The sequence below is a fragment of the Henckelia pumila genome, chromosome 4 (assembly GCF_033568475.1).
Source record: "Henckelia pumila isolate YLH828 chromosome 4, ASM3356847v2, whole genome shotgun sequence".
Lineage (NCBI taxonomy): Eukaryota > Viridiplantae > Streptophyta > Magnoliopsida > Lamiales > Gesneriaceae > Henckelia > Henckelia pumila.
The window spans coordinates 227,284,583-227,306,621 of NC_133123.1; positions in this window are offsets into that span (position 1 = coordinate 227,284,583).

Genomic DNA, 22,039 nt, shown 5'->3' on the forward strand with positions numbered 1-22,039 from the left:
ATTGAAAGGTATAAGACAACCTTAGAATAAAGGGCTTTGAACATTCAATATAATTTTCTTGAATGCCCTTTTAAAACCACATGCTATGTGCTTATATGTTTGGTATTTACATATATGAGTGCTTGCTTGTTTTAGCTTATTATATGTTGGATTTTGTCTATGTGCTACAAGACTGTGTTGCATTCATATTGAGCCAACCTCCTTTTGAGATTTTAAATGGCAGACTCGCGAGAAGAAATAAGGATGTTTGGACATTTATAGAGGAACTTAGGAGATAGATAGACTCCTACTGTTAGAATCTCGAGATAGTAGACCAAAGTCCGGGAAAAAAGCTCAACACCACCCCGAAAGGGAGAGTAGGTGGGAGATTTGTTGTAATATTCTTCCCCGGGATCCCAAGAACCTATATAGAACTTGAAAGCAGATTTTAAAATCATGCGTGGCATTAGATTGGTTTTAATATCTATGAAGATGTTTATATGGCTATTTCTGTAAATGTTATGCTATGCATGTTTATGTTGTTTTATACTGAGATTATATTCTCACCGGAGATATCTGGCTATTCCTTTGTTTGTATGTGTGCATGGCAATAGGTGGGACATGAACGAGTCAGGGACGCCCAAGAAAGAACGAGATCGAGATTAGATGTGTGGACTCGGGTTTAGCATATGTATTGCTCTTAAATTGTTGGACAAGTATGCTTAGATTTTGAGTGTTCTTGTTGGTTCAAAGAAGACTTGTTGATTACTTGAATTAGTCTAGCCTTTTGATGTATTTTAACTACTAGATGATGGTAAGACATACATGGATTATGTTTGCTTGAGATCGTATATATATATATATATATATATATATATACATATATGCATCTTTTAGGCTCATGAAAGCATGTGTATGTTTGATTAAATGATGTATCTACATGCAAGAATAAGAGCTGGAAGTTGTAGGCAAGATTTGAAGGTTTTTATTCAAGATTTGGGGCCTGGAACAGAGAGCACACACACGGCTATATTCTACAGCTCGAGCTCAGCTTGGAGCCTTTGTTTCTTCCCGACAAAATTTGAGTGAGCGCCCGAGCTGCAATATTTTACAGCCCGAGCGCACCCTTGTTCTGAATTTTTGTTTTGCTCAGCGGGAGGGAGCGCTCGAGCTGCAAATAGTTGCGGCTCGAGCCCACCCCCTTTTAAAAAAAATTTGATTCCTGTTATTACTCAATAATTAAGGATGCTTATTCATTAATTATCCCTTAATATTATATTAGCACCCGAGGTCCCCATATTTAATGTCATATTCAGATTTGGAACAATTCAAGAAGCACGAGAAAAGGTATAAATCAACAGCATATCCAGATGGGATAGAACGCTCGAGATAGATATGATTCTTGAGTATTCTCTTTGGAAATAACATACATATTTGCTATTGAATGTTTATGTTCTATTACGTGATTTAATGCTTATTCTTGTTTTGAATGATTGTTTGTTCAATGTTTTACATTATTTAATGCATTCATGTTACATTGCATTCATCTTAAACTCCAGCCTGAAAAGCATAGAGGGTCGAATGGCCTAGTTGACTCAAAATGTAGATTTACTTCCAGAGCTAGTTGACTCATTATAGTTGCACCAAAGTTAGGGGATTGAAATACTTGACGTTACCTCGATTGGGAGAGTCGGTAGTTGGTTTGAGATTTTATTCTCCGGGATCCCAATAACCGAGATTTTATTGATATCAGATTTGATAGCCTCCTTTTGAAACATGAATTGCATTTACATTTATATTCTGCATGTTTTGTTATTTATACTGGGATTATATTCTCATCGGAGTTATCCACCTATTGCTGTGTTTTGTATGTGTGCATGACAATAGGTGGAGCAGGAGCTGGTCAGACTCAACATGGATAGCTCGGGATAGAGTCTTAGCATGTGTGGACTCGGGTTTTAGCAAGAGGACATGTATTATGAGTTGATAAACATGTTAGAACAAGAACAAGAACATTTGTATATGCTAAACTTGTAGAGTACTCGGTTATGTTTATGATTTCATGTATTTCAGATAACTAGACCGGAGTTTAAATGCATGTATATAATTTAGAATCTTGTTATGAAGATTATATGTTGGATTGTACATTTTTAAGATTTGAAATATGTTTATGTTCTGAATTTTGAGTACAGTTCACGAAGAACTAAATCAGTTCACTAGAAACAAGGTGTGGAATCTAGTTCCTCGACCGACAAATCAAAATATCATAGGCACCCGATGGGTGTTCGCAACAAATTGAATGAGGATGGGACAGTGGTGAGAAATAAAGCCAGATTGGTTGCTCAAGGATTCAGACAAGAGGATGGCATTGACTTCGACGAATCATTCGCTCCAGTAGCAAGACTTGAGGCTATCAGAATATTCCTTGCCTATGCTGCTTACAAAAACTTCAAAGTATATCAAATGGATGTCAAGTCAGTTTTTCTCAATGGTCTACTTCAAGAATTAGTATATGTTGAACAACCACCAGGTTTTATCAACTCTGTAAATCCTCAATACGTTTTTAAGCTTGATAAAACTCTATGGCTTAAAACAAGCACCGCGTGCATGGTATGATACGTTATCTAAATTTCTATTAGATCATGCCTTTACTATAGGAACGGTCGATAAGACTCTTTTTAAGTTTATTAAAGGTGATCACATATTACTTGTTCAAATATATGTAGATGATATCATATTCGGATCAACTAATCCTTCTCTATGCGAGAAATTTTCTAAGATGATGTAGGAACAGTTTGAAATGAGTATGATGGGAGAATTAAATTTCTTCCTCGAACTACAAGTCAAGCAGCTGGATAATGGCATCTTTATTAATCAAGCTAAGTACACCAAAGAACTTATCAAGAAGTTCGGTATGGAGAATTGCTCTGCAATCTCTACTCCTATGAGTGCTTCGATTAAACTTGAAAAAGATGAAGCAGGAGCATCAGTTGAGGTAACCATGTATCGAGGTCTAATCGGCTCACTACTTTATCTTACAGCCAGTAGACCAGATATTATGTTTGATGTATGTTTGTGTGCAAGATTTCAAGCAGCACCTAAGCAATCGCATTACATTGCAGCCAAAAGGATCATTAAATATCTCAAAGGCACTACAAATGTGGGTCTTTGTTACTCCAAAGATTCAGAATTTAACCTTGTAGGTTATTCAGATGCAGATTATGCAGGTTGCAAGATTGACAGAAAGAGTACTAGTGGATCGTGTCAATTTTTTGGAGATCAACTTATTTCATGGTTCAGTAAGAAGCAAACATCAATTGCCACCTCTACTGCTGAAGTAGAATATCTTGCAGCTGGTAGCTGCTGTGCTCAAATATTATGGATACAACAACAGCTTAGGGACTATGGAATTAAGTCAAGTGAAGCTCCTATATTCCGTGACAACACGAGTGCTATTGCAATCACTCAAAATCCAGTGATGCATTCCAGAACCAAGCACATTGATGTACGACATCACTTTATTCGAGAACATGTACTCAAGAAGGAGATTCAAATGATCTATGTATCTACTGACCAGCAGGCAGCAGATATCTTCACCAAGCCACTACCGGACACTAAGTTTTCATATTTTCGCAATATTCTTGGTTTAATTGATTTAAATTAAGACAAGCATGAATTTAGGGGGAATAACTGTTTATTTTATTTAAACTTGCATTACATAGAGTGCTCAACCCTAACCCCTATTTAGACTGAAGTCAACATGAGCCGCAGAAATTCTGCTTCTCATCTCGTGACTCCATTCTATCATCTAGACAAAGAGCGATCCCTGACCATTGCAGACGTCATCTTCAAACCAAATATTCTGCATCTCGTCTCTCTCCGCCAACAGCATCATGAGTCGAACAGCAGATGGCCTCAGCACTTCACTAGTGCTCTGGGTTCGCAAGCAACGTTTGCACCACATCAACCCTGCAGCTAGGCCTGGACTAAGAGGAACTACTCCTGAACGATATCGACGGCGAATGGCTTCCATCATATGCCACACGCCCATGCCTCTCTCAACAACTCTGCTTCTATAAATGGATTTTCGTCTCTCATAATCGAACTCATCCATCTCTGTTGTGTGATATTTGCGTTTATACTGACCAAGCTTTGATTCATTTACTTACTTGTTTCGCAGTACTTATAGGAAAAGAATACAGAAGGCCAAAGGTCATAAATGTCAACAGTCACCTACTGACCTATTTTTGAGAAAATTCGGAAGAGATATTGGCTCAGACGTTTGATAAGCTTACAGTATCGATATTTGTGCACTCTTACTTTTACTTAAAGCTTAAAATAGTTATTATATGCAACAGTACTTTATCATTATGAATATCTGCTTTCCATGATATTTTGTTTACTGTGAGATATGATGTTACTTTACTGTTTGTTAATGACTGACTCACCAATTCAAGACAACAGAAATGCGCAAAAATACTTTGTTCATTTCAAAACAAGAGGGAGAAGAAGGACATATTACAAAAGAGTCCTAAAGGATTCAAGAGCCCTACCGATCTTCTTCTCCACCTCAAACTTCCAAGAGAGCATGAAGAACGTAAGCTCCCTGGTAGGAGAGAGAACGTAACCAAGATCATTCGACTGGATGAACTCTAGTCCTTCCAGCTCTTTGTAGAGCAAGAGGAGCCACAGACCCTCTGAACTAAAGATCAACATCGGGTCCAACGTTCCAAGTTTATCTTCATACCGCTGCATAAAGGCAACATAGTCTCTTTCAGAGACATAAGGATGAACAGTCGAGAGAACCAGACGCAGCTCTTCAATCACCTCCATCTCTTCAACAATCTATGAGAATACAGCGTCTTCGTACTCTCGAACCCTTGCTTGAGTCAAGGCCACATCAAACTCCTCTATCAAATCAACAATCGGGCCTGGCATATTGATTTCTTATTTAGAGACTAATTTCTTAAGTTTTCCACAACTAATCTTGTCAATTCATATTTATAGGTATAAAAATAAGGTGGAACGTCGGGTGATATCAATCGTCTACTGAATGATCAGGAATCGAATCATTACTCTGCAAACCGACGACGTGTTTCAGACTCTACATATCCTGATGTCAGACGTCCAAAAGAATGATTACAGTCATTGGAACTCACATCCAACCGCCTAATCTAAAATATATTATATAATATTATAATATATTATATTCATTTTGATTACCGCGCATAGTTTTCTCTCTCCATTTTTCAAAATTCAAAACTTAGACGACATGGCATCACATTAACCGATCTTTCCGCGTTTCTTTCTAACCCATCTTGCAGGGCGAACTCAATCTCACGTCTTACTTCTGCATTCTTCACACTTTACTGACCAAATCCCTTGTTTGCAGAAAACTTCAAAACAAAATGTCTATCCAAAAGACGTGCTTGGCTATAAATTTCGATGAAATTCATTCTCTCAAGAACGCCGAAATTTCAGCCATGTTCAACATGATTGAAGCCTCAGGACTACGCAAGTTTCTTAGCTCTGGATCGACTGTCAACTATGATCTAGTCAAGGAATTCTTTGAATCCGCCCAACTACATAATGGAAGCATCGTATGTATCATCAAAGGACGGAAGATCGAATTCAATCAACGCTTTTTTGGCGATACCTTCAACTTGCCCACAACTGGTTTGATGAAATGCGCAGAACTACCTGATGGAAATGCAACTCACTGGGCAGCTCAATTCACACTTGATGGCTCACCTATCAAGGTAAATGGCCTCAAACAAAGCCTGAAGCCAGCATATAGACTATTGGCCAACATAGTTGCAAAGACTCTTTTAGCCAAAGCTGGATCCTACGACAAGATCACTCTGGAAAAGCTTTAGTATATGGCCTCCATTGCCTCTCAGTTGAACTTTAACTGGTCTTCAATACTATATTCCACGTTATGTGAGATGATCAGAGGCAAAGGACAATCGGAAGGATTTGCACTTCAGATATGTTATCTACTTGCAGAACAAGGGGTTGACTCTTCGGACTATGAAGTCCTCCATGCAGCCAAATGGTTAAATGCTGTCACAATTCCTCTATTCTTGAACAAGAATCAGGTAACTTCTGACCAGCTCAGGACTATCAAACGAGAAATTGGGGCATAGCAACAAACTGCCAAAAGCACTGCAGTTCCTCAACTCAAGCGTACTCGACCGATCAGGAAATCTATTCACGTGGACTCTGATCTGGAGGATGAGGTTAGTGACAATACTCCCTTAGTTCAAGTATTTTCTCACTCCTCTCCATCTCAACAAGCAACAATGGCTCCCAAGTCATCTCAACCCAAACCCAAGAGGATCAAGTTGCTATCCACAGTTCACACCCCAACATCTCAACTGACCACTGCAACCACTACACTTTCAACATTCGAAACATTATCTACTAACCCAATCCAAGTTCACAAAACAACATCTGAACCCATTTTCAACACCGTTGTTACAACCGTACCCATTTCTTCGACCTCACCGACCCCATCAGCTGATATTGATACCATCATCAGTCAGCAAATCTTGAGAACACAAGAACTGGTTGAGAAAACTCAAGTTCCTCCAAAAGGAATCACTTTCAAGGAACCCTCGGTTTCTGTGCTGACAACATCCACAACCGACCCTCAAGGCAAAGGAAAAGCACCTCTTATCCCTCCTCAAAAAGGTCACTCAATAGGGAAAACGGAGACTCTCATCATTATCTTCAACATTCTCCGGGCTGTGCGAGTTAGATTACAAGAATTTCATGAGTGGATGCACTATCGTTTGACTGCTTCATATTCTCAGATCCTACTTGAGAATAAGTTGGAATATCTTTCCAAATTAGAAGACAAGATGTTCATTCTCATCGCCTCATCAAATCTTGAAACGGCTCTGGGCAGATACATGTTAGTGGACGTTCAGCTCCGTGATAATCTCGCCCAACATATTCTTGCCAAAAGGGAAGAGAACTATCAGCCGATGAGAAAAACTGCCAAAGACGACACTGAAGTTATCTTACGCCTTAAGCAGTCAGTCGATGTCACTGGCACTTTCTTACGAGAATATCGGCTCAAGTATTCCATTCCACTGCCGGATGATGAATACACTCAAGCGTATAAAAACAAAGTTCAAGCCATGTTTCCTCTTCTAGACTCTCATGACAATTCGGATGAATCCGACTTCTTATTTTCAGCAAAGGAACAAGAATTTATCGCAGCACAAGATGAGTGTCCCCTGTCATATTTCCCGTTTGCCTCCTCATCAGCTGCTGAATCTACTTCAAGTGCCGATCTAGTCACAGGCCCTCAATTGATTGCACCAATCACAACAGTTGCTGGTGAAACTCTACCCGAGATCCCTCTCACCACAGTCTCAGATGTTATGCAATCAATCTTCGATGATGAACAACCAACATTTCCTCTCCTGGAAATTCATTCTGTGGACTCGTCTCAACCGACAACTAACGACTCGCAGCCAGCCAGTCCAATTCCTCAATCAGCTCAAGTCATTGGATTCGCTGAACATACATCGGTCGAGACACCCACAGTTTTGCATCCCAAAGCTCAAATTGCCACACTTGCTTCAACTTCCATTCCGGACTACGAACAAGCGAACAACGCTCTAGAACGAATCATAGAAGACCTTCGAACAACAACACATCGACTTAGCAATCGCATACAAGGCCAAGACGCTAGCATCGACAACACAAGGTCAGCTATTATGTCTTGCCTTAACAGTCTATCTTTTGAACTCGGTAGATGCGTCACTGAACTGAAAAATTACAAAGAACGCAATCTTCGAGCTATGGATACTGTTGCCAAACAGGTATCTCAAGCTGTTCGTCGCACAAATGAGCATACTTCAACGCAAATCTCAGTTCTTCAAGCTGACTTAACTGCTCATATCGACTCCCATAATGACTCTTTTCAGACCACTGTCGGTGCCCAACTCGGAGAGATCATCTCTCATCTCACCAGTGGTGATGTCAAAAAGGGGGAAATATTCAGAAAATCAGTTGACACCTCTCAACAGAAAATGCAAAGGAAGTAAGGTAAATCTTTATTTTTGTTTGCACAATGTAGGTGTTATAGGTTTTCTTTAGAATTGCTTGTAACATTAATTGTTCAATGCAATTCATCCTTGCAATGAATTCATTTCGTCTCTTATCTTTTTTAAATGATTTTTGTGGCCTAGGTTTTGTCATCACCAAAAAGGGGAAAATTGTTGAATCCTGACTTTTGGTGATAACAAAACAATACTCTGTTGTTTAGTAGGCCGCCATTTATTTTGTATATGCAGCTGTATGTCAACCGAAGAATGTACATGTCTACCAACGTATGTCAACCGAAGAATGTACATGTCTATCGAAGAATGTACATGTCTACCGACGTATGCAACCGACATCAGTTAAAGCTTCTTAATCAACGGATATTGCAAAGCAACTCTATGTCAACCGACTGAGAACACTTCAACCGACTGAGAACACCTCAGCCGACTGAGATGTCTACCGAAATTCAAATAAAGCTACGAGCTACATTTCGAAGTCACAGTTTCCCAGATCTCAGAAAGTGACAATACAACTGAAAAGCAAAAGGAAGAAGCATTTAAAGACCTGTCTGATAAAGTAAGAAAGCCTTAAATAGCATTTAATGTGAGCAACACATTGAATTGACAATTAAAGGCACCTCCAGTACGAAATATTTAGAAGATCTTATCGGCAGAGCTTCCGTACTGTTGGACAAGATAAGAAAGACGTTGAATAAAAAGGCTATATATATCGAAGCCTCTCTAGATAGAAAATAAGGAACACACAGCAGAATACAACACTACCAATGATTATAAGAATCTGTCTATCTGAGCTCTCGACTCTCTATTGAATACTCAACCGCTCAATAAGAAAACCCTTCGCAAACAGCCTCATCTGATCTTCGAAGAGATCTTCTCAAGGGTTACTCACATCCAGATATCGTTTGAAGAATGCTAAATGTTTCAAGGATTTGAGAAGTCTTAAGTCCTCGAGAGACTAAGACAAAGCATCATCATCTGAAGAAAAGTTTGATAAGAGCTTTAAATCTTATCACTGTAAATCTAGGAGTTCCTCTTTAGGCATTGGATAAGTCCTAACTTGGATCGGGTGTATTGCAAGACGTTGTAATAACCAAAGTCTTCTAGTGAATCCTTCCGAGGTGGAAGAAGGGGTGACGTAGGAGATTGAGCTCTGAAAATCCAAGAAACACATCTACGTTTACTTACATTATTGCACTGCATCATTCCATAAACATCATCTAGCATATTGAGAGCTATTTCCGCACTACTTTAGTTTCTCTTACATTTCTAGAAGGCTAAAAGAAAACTGGTCGAGTGAACTAACATTTACTCAACCATATTGCATTAGTTTTTGAAGATTATCAATTGTGTGTATTCACCCCCCCTCTACACACGATATCGATCCCCAACAGTATTTCAGAAATACTTGGATATCTTTGTCATTATCTTTATTGATGATATTTTGATCTATTCAAAGAATTTTCATGATCATGCTGAACATCTCAGAATCATCTTACAAACTTTTAGAACTGAGAAATTATATGTCAAGTTATCGAAATGTGAGTTTTGGTTGCAGAAAGTTGTGTTTCTTAGGCATATCATTTCAGGTGATGGGATTTCTGTGGATCCAAGCAAGGTAGAGGCAGTGATCAACTGGCCTAGACCGACATTAGTGCCAGAAATACAATGTTTCATGGGCTTACAAGGATACTATCATCGATTTATCAGAGATTTTTCCAGCATTTCCAAGCCTATTACGCAGTTGACTCAAAAGAATATGCTGTATGTCTGGATTGAAGCTTGTGAAGCTAGTTTCTTAGAGTTGAAGAAGAGGCTTACTAGTGAACCTATCTTGACGATTACTTCAGGTACGAGTGATATTGTTGTATATTGTGATGCTTCTCACAGGGGATTAGGTTGTGTGCTGATGCAGAGAGGCCATGTTATTGCTTATGTCTCGAGACAGCTAAAACCACATGAGACTCGATATCCTATCCATGATTTGGAGCTTGCCGCTATTGTATTTGCATTGAAGATTTGCCGACATTATCTGTAAGGTGAGAATTTTGAAATTTATTCTGATAATAAAAGTTTGAAATATCTTTTTTCGCAGTCAGAATTAAAAATGAGGCAACGAAGATGGCTAGATTTACTGAAAAACTTTGATTGCAAGATTAAATACTATCCAGGAAAATCCAATGCAGCAGCAGATGCCTTGAGTAGAAAGGTATGTTCTTTGTCCTTATCTACGATAGGTGTATCTAGATTGATAGAAGATCACTATATTTTTGGATTATATTTGAAATAGATATGCAACCTATCAGAGTTTGTGCTATTCGAGTTGAGCCAGAGTTGTTGATACGAATCAAAGAAGCACAGAAAGTTGATCAGAATATTCAGAAGTCAATTGAGATGGTCAGATCTGGGCATAAATCTGAATATCAGGTCAGTGCTGATGATGTTTTATATGTGAATAACAGAACTGTTGTTCCATATATTTCTGATTTGAAAAAACATATATTGAAAGAGGCTCACAGTAGTAGGTTCAGTATTCATCCTGGTGGCAGAAAAATGTATAATGATCTGAAGACACATTATTGGTGGAAACAGATGAAATAATATATCACTGAATTTGTGTCTAGATGTTTGAATGACCAACAGGTGAAAGCTGAAAGAAAGAAGCCAGGTGGTCTATTACACATCTTATCTATTCCAGAATGGAAATGAGATCACATTTCCATGGATTTCGTTACACAGCTACCACGTTCATCCAGATGTTGCGATGCCATTTGGGTGATTATTGACAGATTGAAGAAATCATTATGTTTTATTCCATACAGAATGACGTATACACATGATCAGATGTCAGAGATTTACATAAGAGAAGTGGTAAGATTACATGGTGTGCCTAAATCTATCGTTTCAGATCGAGACCCTAGATTTACATCACATTATTGGCATAGCTTACAGCATGCTCTTGGTACTCAATTGCATCTGAGTACATATCATCCTCAAATAGACGGAAGTCAGAGCGGAATATCCAAACACTTGAGGATATGCTGAGAGTTGTAGTGCTAGATTTCGGCACTAGTTGGCAAGATTCATTACCACTTGCTGAATTTTCATATAATAACAACTACCAGACTAGTATTGAGATGGCTCCCTTCGAAGCACTCTACGGAAATAAATGTAGATCACCGTTGTACTGGGATGATATTTTAGAAGTACGTGATGTTGGGCCTGATATGATTCGTGCAATGACTGAGAAAGTTAAGTTTATTCAGAAAAAATGAAAACAGCTCAGGACAGACAAGCGAAATATGCGAATATCAGACGTCGACCTCTATCTTTTGATCAGGAAGACAGAGTATTCTTGAAGATTTCTCCGTTCAGAGGTACAGTCAGATTTGGCAAGAGAAGAAAGTTATATCCACGTTTTATTTGTTCGTATGGGATTATTGAGAAGATATGCGATCTTTCTTATCGACTCGGTCTTCCTCCATATTTGTCTGGTATTCATGATGTATTCCATGTCTTTATGCTTCGGAAGTATCATCCTGATCCTTCCCATATTCTTAAACCTGATGAAGCTGAACTTGACGAGACTCTTAGCTATTTTGAGCAGCATATTCAGATTCTTGATCGTAAAGAAAAACAGCTCAGAAAAAAAATGATTCAGTTAGTCAAAGTTCAGTGGAGTCGACATGGCACTGTAGAATATACTTGGGAGACTGAAGAAGACACGAGACAGAGATTTTCAGAGTTGTTTCATTGATGTGAGTTCTTATTAAGTTTTCTATTATTGCATTATCTTATGTGTACAGATTGCATGTGATTTCGAGGACGAACTCATGTTTTAGAGGGGGAGAAATGTAAGGCCCGAGATTATTTAATTTTAATCCGAGAATATTTAATTTGGGAATATTTAGAGTTTAGAATTAAATTCTTATATTTTAAAATTATTTAGGATTGAAATTAAATTAAATTTATTTTCCAAGGACTGATTTGCAATCATGAAAAAGTTCAGGGACTAAACTGCAATTTGACTTATAATTATCTAATTTCCCACTTATTTCTTCTCATATCTTACACGACATATCAGATTAAGAAGGGACGAGGAACAGGGAGTAAACCCCACGCCTTTTTTGACCTTTTAAAGATTGAGTTTCTTGTGATTCGGCCGTCAGATTTAAAAATCGAATATATATCTGCGATCACCGCTTCGAGAGCTACGTTCTGGTATATATTTTCTTGAGTTCTATCATAGTTGAATTTTGAAGATATGATGGAATTTTAGTATTATTGATTATATGCGTATATGAGCTAGCACCGATTGTATATTCGAAGACAGATCAAAGAAAGAACGTCGTTTGGATTTCTTATGAATTTATGAAGCAAATTCGAACACCTCCATTTCTAAATTGTTATGAAACTTGTATATATGTGCTGATATGTTTGTAATTATTGTGTGAAGTGATGAATATTGATATTGATATTGTTTCGGTTGCCGGTTTTTAGCCGTTACGCCGCCGGTTTGAGAATTGCCAAGATATTCATATAGTTGATTGAACAAATGATTTGAGTTTCAAATTGATATATTTAGATGGTACATTTCATTTCAGATTTTTTATTGAAGTTCGCCGAGCTCGAGATTTCATATTCAAATCGATAAGAAGTTTTCACAAGGTTGAAGCCATTTGAATTGAAAGATTGTCATAATTTGGAATAGCTTCTGATATAAATTGTAAGGCCCGAGATTATTTAATTTTAATCCGAGAATATTTAATTTGAGAATTTTTAGAGTTTATAATTAAATTCTAATATTCTTAAATTATTTAGGATTGAAATTGAATTAAAAGAAGTTTCAAGGGCTAGATTGCAAATAGTGAAGAAATGAGGGGCCAAAGTGTAATTTTCAAAATGTGAGTGGGACACTTGGCTTGTATATGTGTAGGAACGTGTATATCCATTTACACAACACATTTTCATCAGATTTCTTCAGCTCAAAACCGTGAACCTCATCTTCTTCCTTTAGATTTCATCTTCCAAGATAGATTGCTCAAGATCCGGTCATCCGATTTTTGATCCGGGCATAGTTTTACGATACTCTCTTCAAGATCTATGAATTAATGTAAGTATTGATGAGATTCAGCATTTTTTGAAATTATGATGTGGGAGGAATCAGAATTTGATTATATTTATGTGTTCTAGAGATGGTATGCATTGTTATATAAAAATCGGATCGAAGAACGAGTGTCGTTCGGAATTGATATTATTTTTACATCCTATGTTCGAAACTTATGCTTCTGATTTTGCTGATATGAGATGCTTGTGGGTTATATTGGATTGTTAGATTGGTGGAAATCAGTTTCGGTCACTAGTTTTGTTACCGTTACACTGTCAGTTTGAAAAACGATCAAGTTTGTGTTAGATTGATTGAGCTGAGCATTGTTTGAGTTCTTTCTGATTTTCATAGGTATATTTTCTGCATTTTCAGATTGAAAACAGGAGACTTCAAGATAAGAATCCCGACTTCGAAACCGATTGACAAAATAAAAAGGTTTGTGACTTCTAGATTTGAGAATTGAGTTGATTTATGAGCAGATTTTGATAGAGATTGTGTGATTGCAGCTGTATCAGAGTGAGGAGCTTTGGAAACCAAAATTGAAAGGTATAAGACAACCTTAGAATAAAGGGCTTTGAACATTCAATATAATTTTCTTGAATGCCCTTTTAAAACCACATACTATGTGCTTATATGTTTGGTATTTACATATATGAGTGCTTGCTTGTTTTAGCTTATTATATGTTGGAATTTGTCTATGTGCTACTAGACTGTGTTGCATTCATATTGAGCCAACCTCCTTTTGAGATTTTGAATGGCAAGCTCGCCAGAAGAAATAATGATGTTTGGACATTTATAGAGGAACTTAGGAGATAGATAGACTCCTACTGTTAGAATCTCGAGATAGTAGACCAAAGTCCGAGAAAAAAGCTCAACACCACCCCGAAAGGGAGAGTAGGTGGGAGATTTGTTGTATTATTCTTCCCCGGGATCCCAAGAACCTATATAGAACTTGAAAGCAGATTTTAAAATCATGCGTGGCATTATATTGGTTTTAATATCTATGAAGATGTTTATATGGCTATTTCTGTAAATGTTATGCTATGCATGTTTATGTTGTTTTATACTGAGATTATATTCTCACCGGAGATATCCGGCAATTCCTTTGTTTGTATGTGTGCATGGAAATAGGTGGGACAGGAACGAGTCAGGGACGCCCAAGAAAGAACGAGATCGAGATTAGATGTGTGGACTCGGGTTTAGCATATGTATTGCTCTTAAATTGTTGGACAAGTATGCTTAGATTTTGAGTGTTCTTGTTGGTTCAAAGAAGACTTGTTGATTACTTGAATTAGTCTAGCCTTTTGATGTATTTTAACTACTAGATGATGGTAAGACATACATGGATTATGTTTTCTTGAGATCGTATATATATATATATATATATATATATATATGCATCTTTTAGGCTCATGAAAGCATGTGTATGTTTGATTAAATGATGTATCTACATGCAAGAATAAGAGCTGGAAGTTGTAGGCAAGATTTGAAGGTTTTTATTCAAGATTTGGGGCCTGGAACAGAGAGCACACGCACGGCTATATTCTACAGCTCGAGCTCAGCGTGGAGCCTTTGTTTCTTCCCGACAAAATTTGAGAGAGCGCCCGAGCTGCAATATTTTACAGCCCGAGCGCACCCTTGTTCTGAGTTTTTGTTTTGCTCAGCGGGAGGGAGCGCTCGAGCTGCAAATAGTTGCGGCTCGAGCCCACCCCCTTTTGAAAAAAATTTGATTCCTGTTCTTACTCATTTAATTAAGGATGCTTATTCATTAATTACACCTTAATATTATATTAGCACCCGAGGTCCTCATATTTAATGTTATATTCAGATTTGGAACACTTCAAGAAGCACGAGAAAAGGTATAAATCAACAGCATATCCAGATGGGATAGAACGCTCGAGATAGATATGATTCTTGAGTATTCTCTTTGGAAATAACATACATATTTGATATTGAATGTTTATGTTCGCTTATGTGATTTAATGCTTATTCTTGTTTTGAATGATTGTTTGTTCAAGATGTTTTACATTATTTAATGCATTCATATTACATTGCATTCATCTTGAACTCCATCCTGAAAAGCATAGAGGGTCGAATGGCCTAGTTGACTCAAAATGTAGATTTACTTCCAGAGCTAGTTGACTCATTATAGTTGCACCAAAGTTAGGGGATTGAAATACTTGACGCTACCTCGATTAGGAGAGTCGGTAGTTGGTTTGAGATTTTATTCTCTGGGATCCCAATAACCGAGATTTTATTGATATCAGATTTGATAGCCTCCTTTTGAAACATGAATTGCATTTACGTTTATATTCAGCATGTTTTGTTATTTATACTGGGAATATATTCTCATCGGAGTTATCCGCCTATTGCTGTGTTTTGTATGTGTGCATGACAATAGGTGGAGCAGGAGCTGGTCAAACTCAACATGGATAGCTCGGGATAGAGTCTTAGCATGTGTGGACTCGGGTTTTAGCAAGAGGACATGTATTATGAGTTGATAAACATGTTAGAACAAGAACAAGAACATTTGTATATGTTAAACTTGTAGAGTACTCGGTTATGTTTATGATTTCATGTATTTCAGATAACTATACCGGAGTTTAAATGCATGTATATAATTTAGAATCTTGTTATGAAGATTATATGTTGGATTGTACATTTTTAAGATTTGAAATATGTTTAAGTTCTGAATTTTGAGTACAGTGCACGAACCCCGTGCATGCCCTGTGCATGGGTTCGTATAGCCAATTGTTTTTGAGGATGTTCGAAATAAAGAAGGCACGGTGTAACACCTGGTATTTTTAATATGTAAATTCGCATGCATAATTAGGGATTTTATTTATTTAGAATTTTAGATTATGGGTTAAATAATTATGTGAAATTATTTGTGCATGTTTTAAGTTATTTTTAAGCATTTAACCCATAATTAGTGATTTTTCATGATTTATGGAAATTTAATTATTTTATCGCGTAGACGGGACCGTGGACGGACGAGATGACAACTTTCTACCCATATTATTTTATGAGTCTTTTAGGAGCCCAAAAATATTATTTTGAGTTTTATTTCCTCAAAATTTTCAGTATTTAATTTTATATATTTTTAGGAGTCCGTTTTTATTCAAATTAAGCCAAAATATTGACTTTTTATTATCTTTAAATTTCCCTTAATTATATATTTCGGGATTTTATTAAAGTTATTAGATTTTAATTATTATTTAGAGTTTTTAAGTTATATATTTTATATTTAAAACCCTTATTAATATTTTAATTACCCTAAACAATTTATTTAATTCCTAAAAACCTAGACTAGTCTACCCTAACCCCACCACCATCTCCATCAGCCGCCCCACCCCCATCTACATCATCTTCTTCATCGGCTAGCATCTCTAAGGACTCCATAGCCACGATTTTGAAGTTTCCAAGTTGGTCATCGTCGCCCCGTCGTCCCGGAAATCGTTAGACACGTTTCTTTTCTCTTCAAATTCGGCGAAAGGCATTTTTTTCTTCCTCTTTTTCGTGCCATATCAGTGTTAATATGTGTGTGTCGTGTATGCATTGTTTAGTTCTTGAAATTTTTCAGAAATCGAATTGGAAGTTGAATGTATGCGCTTGGTTCTTTGATTTCTTCAATCATGCTCACGTTTTCTTAGCCATGGTTGCGTACGACTGCTGGTAGGTGTTCAAAGGGTGTGTGTGGGTGGCCTGGAATCGAATGGCTCGAGTGGTTCGAGCCAAAAGAGCCCAGGAAACCACAATGTTCAGACGGCTTCCATGGGAGACGCAGACTAGGGTTCACGGGAAGTAGGGTTCGGGCTTGGTTTAGGCGATGCATGGGGCTGGGTCAAGGGCTAGATTCGAACCACCCAGACGTGGGTTACGTCTGGGTGGCGACGCTCCGGCCAGGGGCGGCCGGAGCAGGCCGACAGCAGCCAAGGAGCGGCTGCTGCTCGCGGCCGAGCAGTTTAGGGAAGGGGGCGACGGGTTGTTAGGGTTTGGGGGATCCGGGTCGGGTTGTTGGGTCCGGGTCGGGTTCAATAAGTCATGGGTTATGTTAGTTGGGTCCGGGTCCGGGTCAATTTAGTCGGGCTCGGGTATTTTTATTTTTAAGTTTTATGTTTAATTAAGTGTTAAATGGGCCTAATTAAATCCAAAAATTTAATTGGGTTCCATTTAATTATTTTGAGTCAAATTTAAATATTTTGGGCTTAATTAAATTAATTAAGTGAGTCCATTAATTTTTATGGGCCTTGGGGGCCCATGGAAATTATTGGGCCAGTTTTTGGGCTTTTGGGCCCATTGGGCCAGATTAATTATTTAATGGGCTTAAGAAAATTAATTGGGCTTATAATAATTAATTGGGATTACATATAATTATTTGGGCTAAAAGTTTAAGTTATTGGGAGCTACTTCTCTTTTCGATCAAGAATCTGATATGGTCGTTTCAAAGCAACTCGGCTTCTCATCAAATTTGGTCTCGGCTTAGGAACATAAGAAGGATCAGGTGGGAATTTCAGCAACAAAGATACGACAAAGACGTGTTGAAGACCAGAAAAAGATAGCACAAGTTCAAGTCTGTAGGCAAGATCGCCTATATTCTCCAGAATCTCATAAGAAACTATTAATTTCGAAGAAAAATTCTTTCTATTCCTAAATCTGACGTGCCGCTGAAAGGAGAAGTCTTAAGAATTACTCATTCTCCTTGATCCAAAATACAGAGGTCTGCATCTGAAATTCGCATAATTTGCTTGTCTGTCTTGAGTTGTCTTAATCCTCATCTATATAATCTTCACCTGCTCATCCATAACTCGAATCATATCTGGTTCCAACTCCGGTGACTTAGAAAAATCATCCCAATAAAAAGGAGAGCTGCATTTCTTCTCGTACGACACTTTGAAAGGTGCCATCAAGATACTCGTCTTATAATTGTTGTTGTTCAAGAACTTCATAAGTGGTAACGAATCCTTCCAACTAGTGTCAAATTAAACCATTACGGCTCGACATATATTCTAAAGTCTGAATCATTTTCTCTGAATATCCGTCGTTCTGAGGATAATAAGATGTACTCAGATGTAATCAAATATCAAAGGCCTCTTGAAGACTATGCCAAAAGAATGGGCGAATCGAGGATCTCGGTCTAAAACGATAGAATTTGGCAGACCATGAAATCTGACAACATCTATGACAAAAATATCGATCATCTGATCATGTTTGAAAGTCATTCTGTACGGAATACAGTAGCAAATTTCATGAATCGGCCAATCACTACTTCGATAGCATTGCAATTTCGGACTGATCTGAAAGAGTGGGTGCCCGGTGAGCCAACTTGTGGCTAAGGGCTTTGATGACTCTTTGTACAAACAATCTTTTGTTTAATATTATTTACACTTTTATTAATGGCAAATGACTTTATATTTCTTCATATTGTTATATTGTGATATACTATTGTTGTTTTGATAAAGACCTTGAATATACTATAGTGTATGTAAGATGTGGTAGAACATGGAGATGTCTATCATGAAACATATCTTATAGTCACTGTATATTCTAAAATGTTCCTAGTCGATTGAGCCGTCCGATAATAAGGATAAGGATCGCTCGAGTTTGAGACTAGCATTTGCGATGCAGAGTACCACGTTTCATTGGTAAGGAACATAGAGATGTTCGAAGCATGCAAATGGATATTCATATGATGAATGATCGAACTACCCTATCCGGACTTTCAAAGTGGTTATCACTTATCGAGTGGATAAAGTCCGCGGTTTTGGTTGTACACCATTAGTCCTTACTACTTGAGACATCATTGAGACTCTATATGCTAGTACTGTGCTTTGACTCGTTTACCGACTCTACTGGGGTCATCAGGTGTCGGGATTGGGTACAGTTACAACACATATAGGAGTCGATGCTTTGTTGTCAAGGATTCACCACATACTTGCGAGTGTGGATATCCTATGCGATCTGAGGAGATATTAGTGTGACGAATCTCTGGCTAGAGTACATGATGTGATTTAAGAAATGGTTTCTTAGTAGCACATGCGATGTCACTATTTGATCTTCAAGATGCATTGCATAGTTATCGAATCTCGAGCAACTCTCGATATACCAATGGTTGTTGATTCGATCGGGATATATGGATGAAGGGACCGTACTGTACGCTAACCAAAATCTACTGGTTCTTGTAGGCACTATCAGTGATACCTAGGGAATCATGGGGCGATGTTGCTAGGCGCTCATACCATGATTCGATGGGCAAGTCGGAAATTGTTGTTCCGAGTCACAAGAAGTTGTGAGCCCACGGCTAGCTGTATACCTGAACCATTGAGGGTCACACAGTGTAATTTTATATTAATTTCTGAACATGCGGGTTTTGCTTGTCGGGCTTGAACTTATGACTAATGGGCCCTAAGCTGTTAGTGGCCTACATTATAAATAAGTTATTGCAGTACAGAAATTACACACAACAGGTCACAAGGATTTTTCGAAAACCCTAGCTAATTTTTAAAGGTGGCCGTCCCCCCCCCCCCCTTCCTCTCCCTCTGCTCGAGAAAAATCCAGCCTGTGATTTTGAATTACAGTCTGGTTTAACGGATCAAATTCGTTAATCTCTTCGTAGAAAACTTCTGATAGATTTTCTAGTGCAATCTATCAGAGGGATTAAATCTCTGTTCGTGGACCTGATTGAAGAACAGTTCGTCCATCAGTTCCAGGGATATACAACAAGAGCAGAGAAATCTGTTGGTGTCCAAAATCTCGATTCGAGATTAAAGGTAAAAATTTTATAATTGTTATTTAATTTTTACACACAAAATTTAATCGTAAGGTTGATACCTATTATGGAATCGTTCCATATAAAAATTTTAAACTTCCGCTGCACCGGTTATCAATCCTAATTGATCTGATCGCCGCGTTCTCCAACAGTGGTATCAAAGCCAGGTTGCTCAGATCAAGCGATTAAATTAATCGATTGTACAAAAATTTTTTTTAGGCCTCGGTTTTTGAAACAAAATAAATATTTTAAAATAAAATTTTTTTTTTTTCGGGCAAAAACCCGGGCAGCGATGGTCGCTGCCCCGGGCAGCGCACGTGGGCAGCGCACGGCGCTGCGCAGGGCAGCGATCGTCGCTGCCCTAGGGGCAGCCGGGCTGCCTGGCCCGGGAACGTCCCGGGCGGCCCGCGGGAAAAATTATTTTAATTTTTTAAATTAAATTTTAATATGTTAAAATTCTATTTTTGGTCCGATCAAAAATTGTTTTGATTGGTCCACGAGGCGTCAGATCGAATTGTTCGAGTCCGAAAATTTTAAAATTGATTTTTGGATAAATTTGAATTTTTGGAAAACTTTAATATTTTATCCTTTAATTGAATTTTGAAATTAATTAATTTTTGGTACAATTGATGATAAGATATGATCTTATGGATATATTGAGTAAAATATGATTTTATGTATAAAATTGGATTTTATAGATAAAATATGATTTTATTTGATAAAAAGATAAAATATGATTTTATATGTAAAATAAGATTTTATGTATGAGATATGATTTTATTTTTTAAATTTAAATTGCCATTGCATGTTATCCAATAAATTAATTTTGAATTAAATGTTATTGGATAAGGATGATCGATTGCCATGACCAATTTTGTAGGTGTATGTTAGGAATTTACATTTGTTTTTATTGTTGTTGGTTTTATTAATGGGCCTGGTTTATGGCCCAATATGAATGTCATATGTAATAAAAGTGGGCTTGGTTTATGGCCCGTTCCCACCCCTTAAAAATGTATCCCCTACTTGTCATTGTTATTTATTGTAAATACATTAGATTTAGTGGGAGATCAAGATTTGAAGATGGAGGTGGGCCCAGCAGATAATAAAGACATAAGAAATGTAAATTGAAAGCAAATGTAATAGGATTGCATTGCATACTGCATATTACCTAGGATTGGACTAAGACTCGTGATTGGCAACCACAGGTCGATTAGAAATGGAATCGATCATCCTATATAATATGTGATATTATAGTTGTATGCATGTTTTAGACATAATTGTGTGAATCCGACAAGCATACAAAATTTTAAAAATGATGAGACAAATTTTTATAATTAAAAATCCCTCATTTTAAATATGATTTAAAATTGATATCAAGATAAATAAAGGAAATTTAAATTTGTTTAAATGTTCCTACCTTCCATCAACGATCAATGTATGAGATGCTACCCGCGGATACGGTCCGGCTCATATTATTGGGGGGGCCCGTTCGTCGGAAAGCTGTACATTGGATCGACACATGTTGTAAGTTGGGTGGAACTCCCATGGGATCGGCTCATATTATTGGGGGATCCACATGGCGACCGTCCATCACAACTTAATATTGATGGGTCATCTTGACATGTCACAATAAACGGCGTCATAACATTGGGCCCTTATTGGACATGAGGTAAAAAACATGGAGGTTGCTTTGGAAGCAATTGGGCTCTACCATTTGAAAATTATGGTTGGCTGATATTATTCGGGACCATAAGTTTGTCAATTGGAGTCCATGTTCTCACTAAGGAAAACAGTTTTCCGTTTTCACTAGAGGGTAGTGAAATCGTTAAAATAGTGGGAGTGAGATTCATAGAATAAATTTTGCCTATTTTATGTCTTAGTAAATTGCTTAAACAATCACTGATATTTGTCTGTTTCTTTTCAGTATTTCATACGATGAATTCGCGTAATCCACTTTTCTCGATCCTCGAACAAAATAAGTTGACTGGCGCAAACTATACGGAATGGTTCCGTAAGTTGAATATTGTCTTGACTTCGGAGAAGATGCTCTACGTGTTAGAGAAATCTCCTCCGAAGGAAGCACCAGCTGACGTAAGTCCGGAGGAGTTA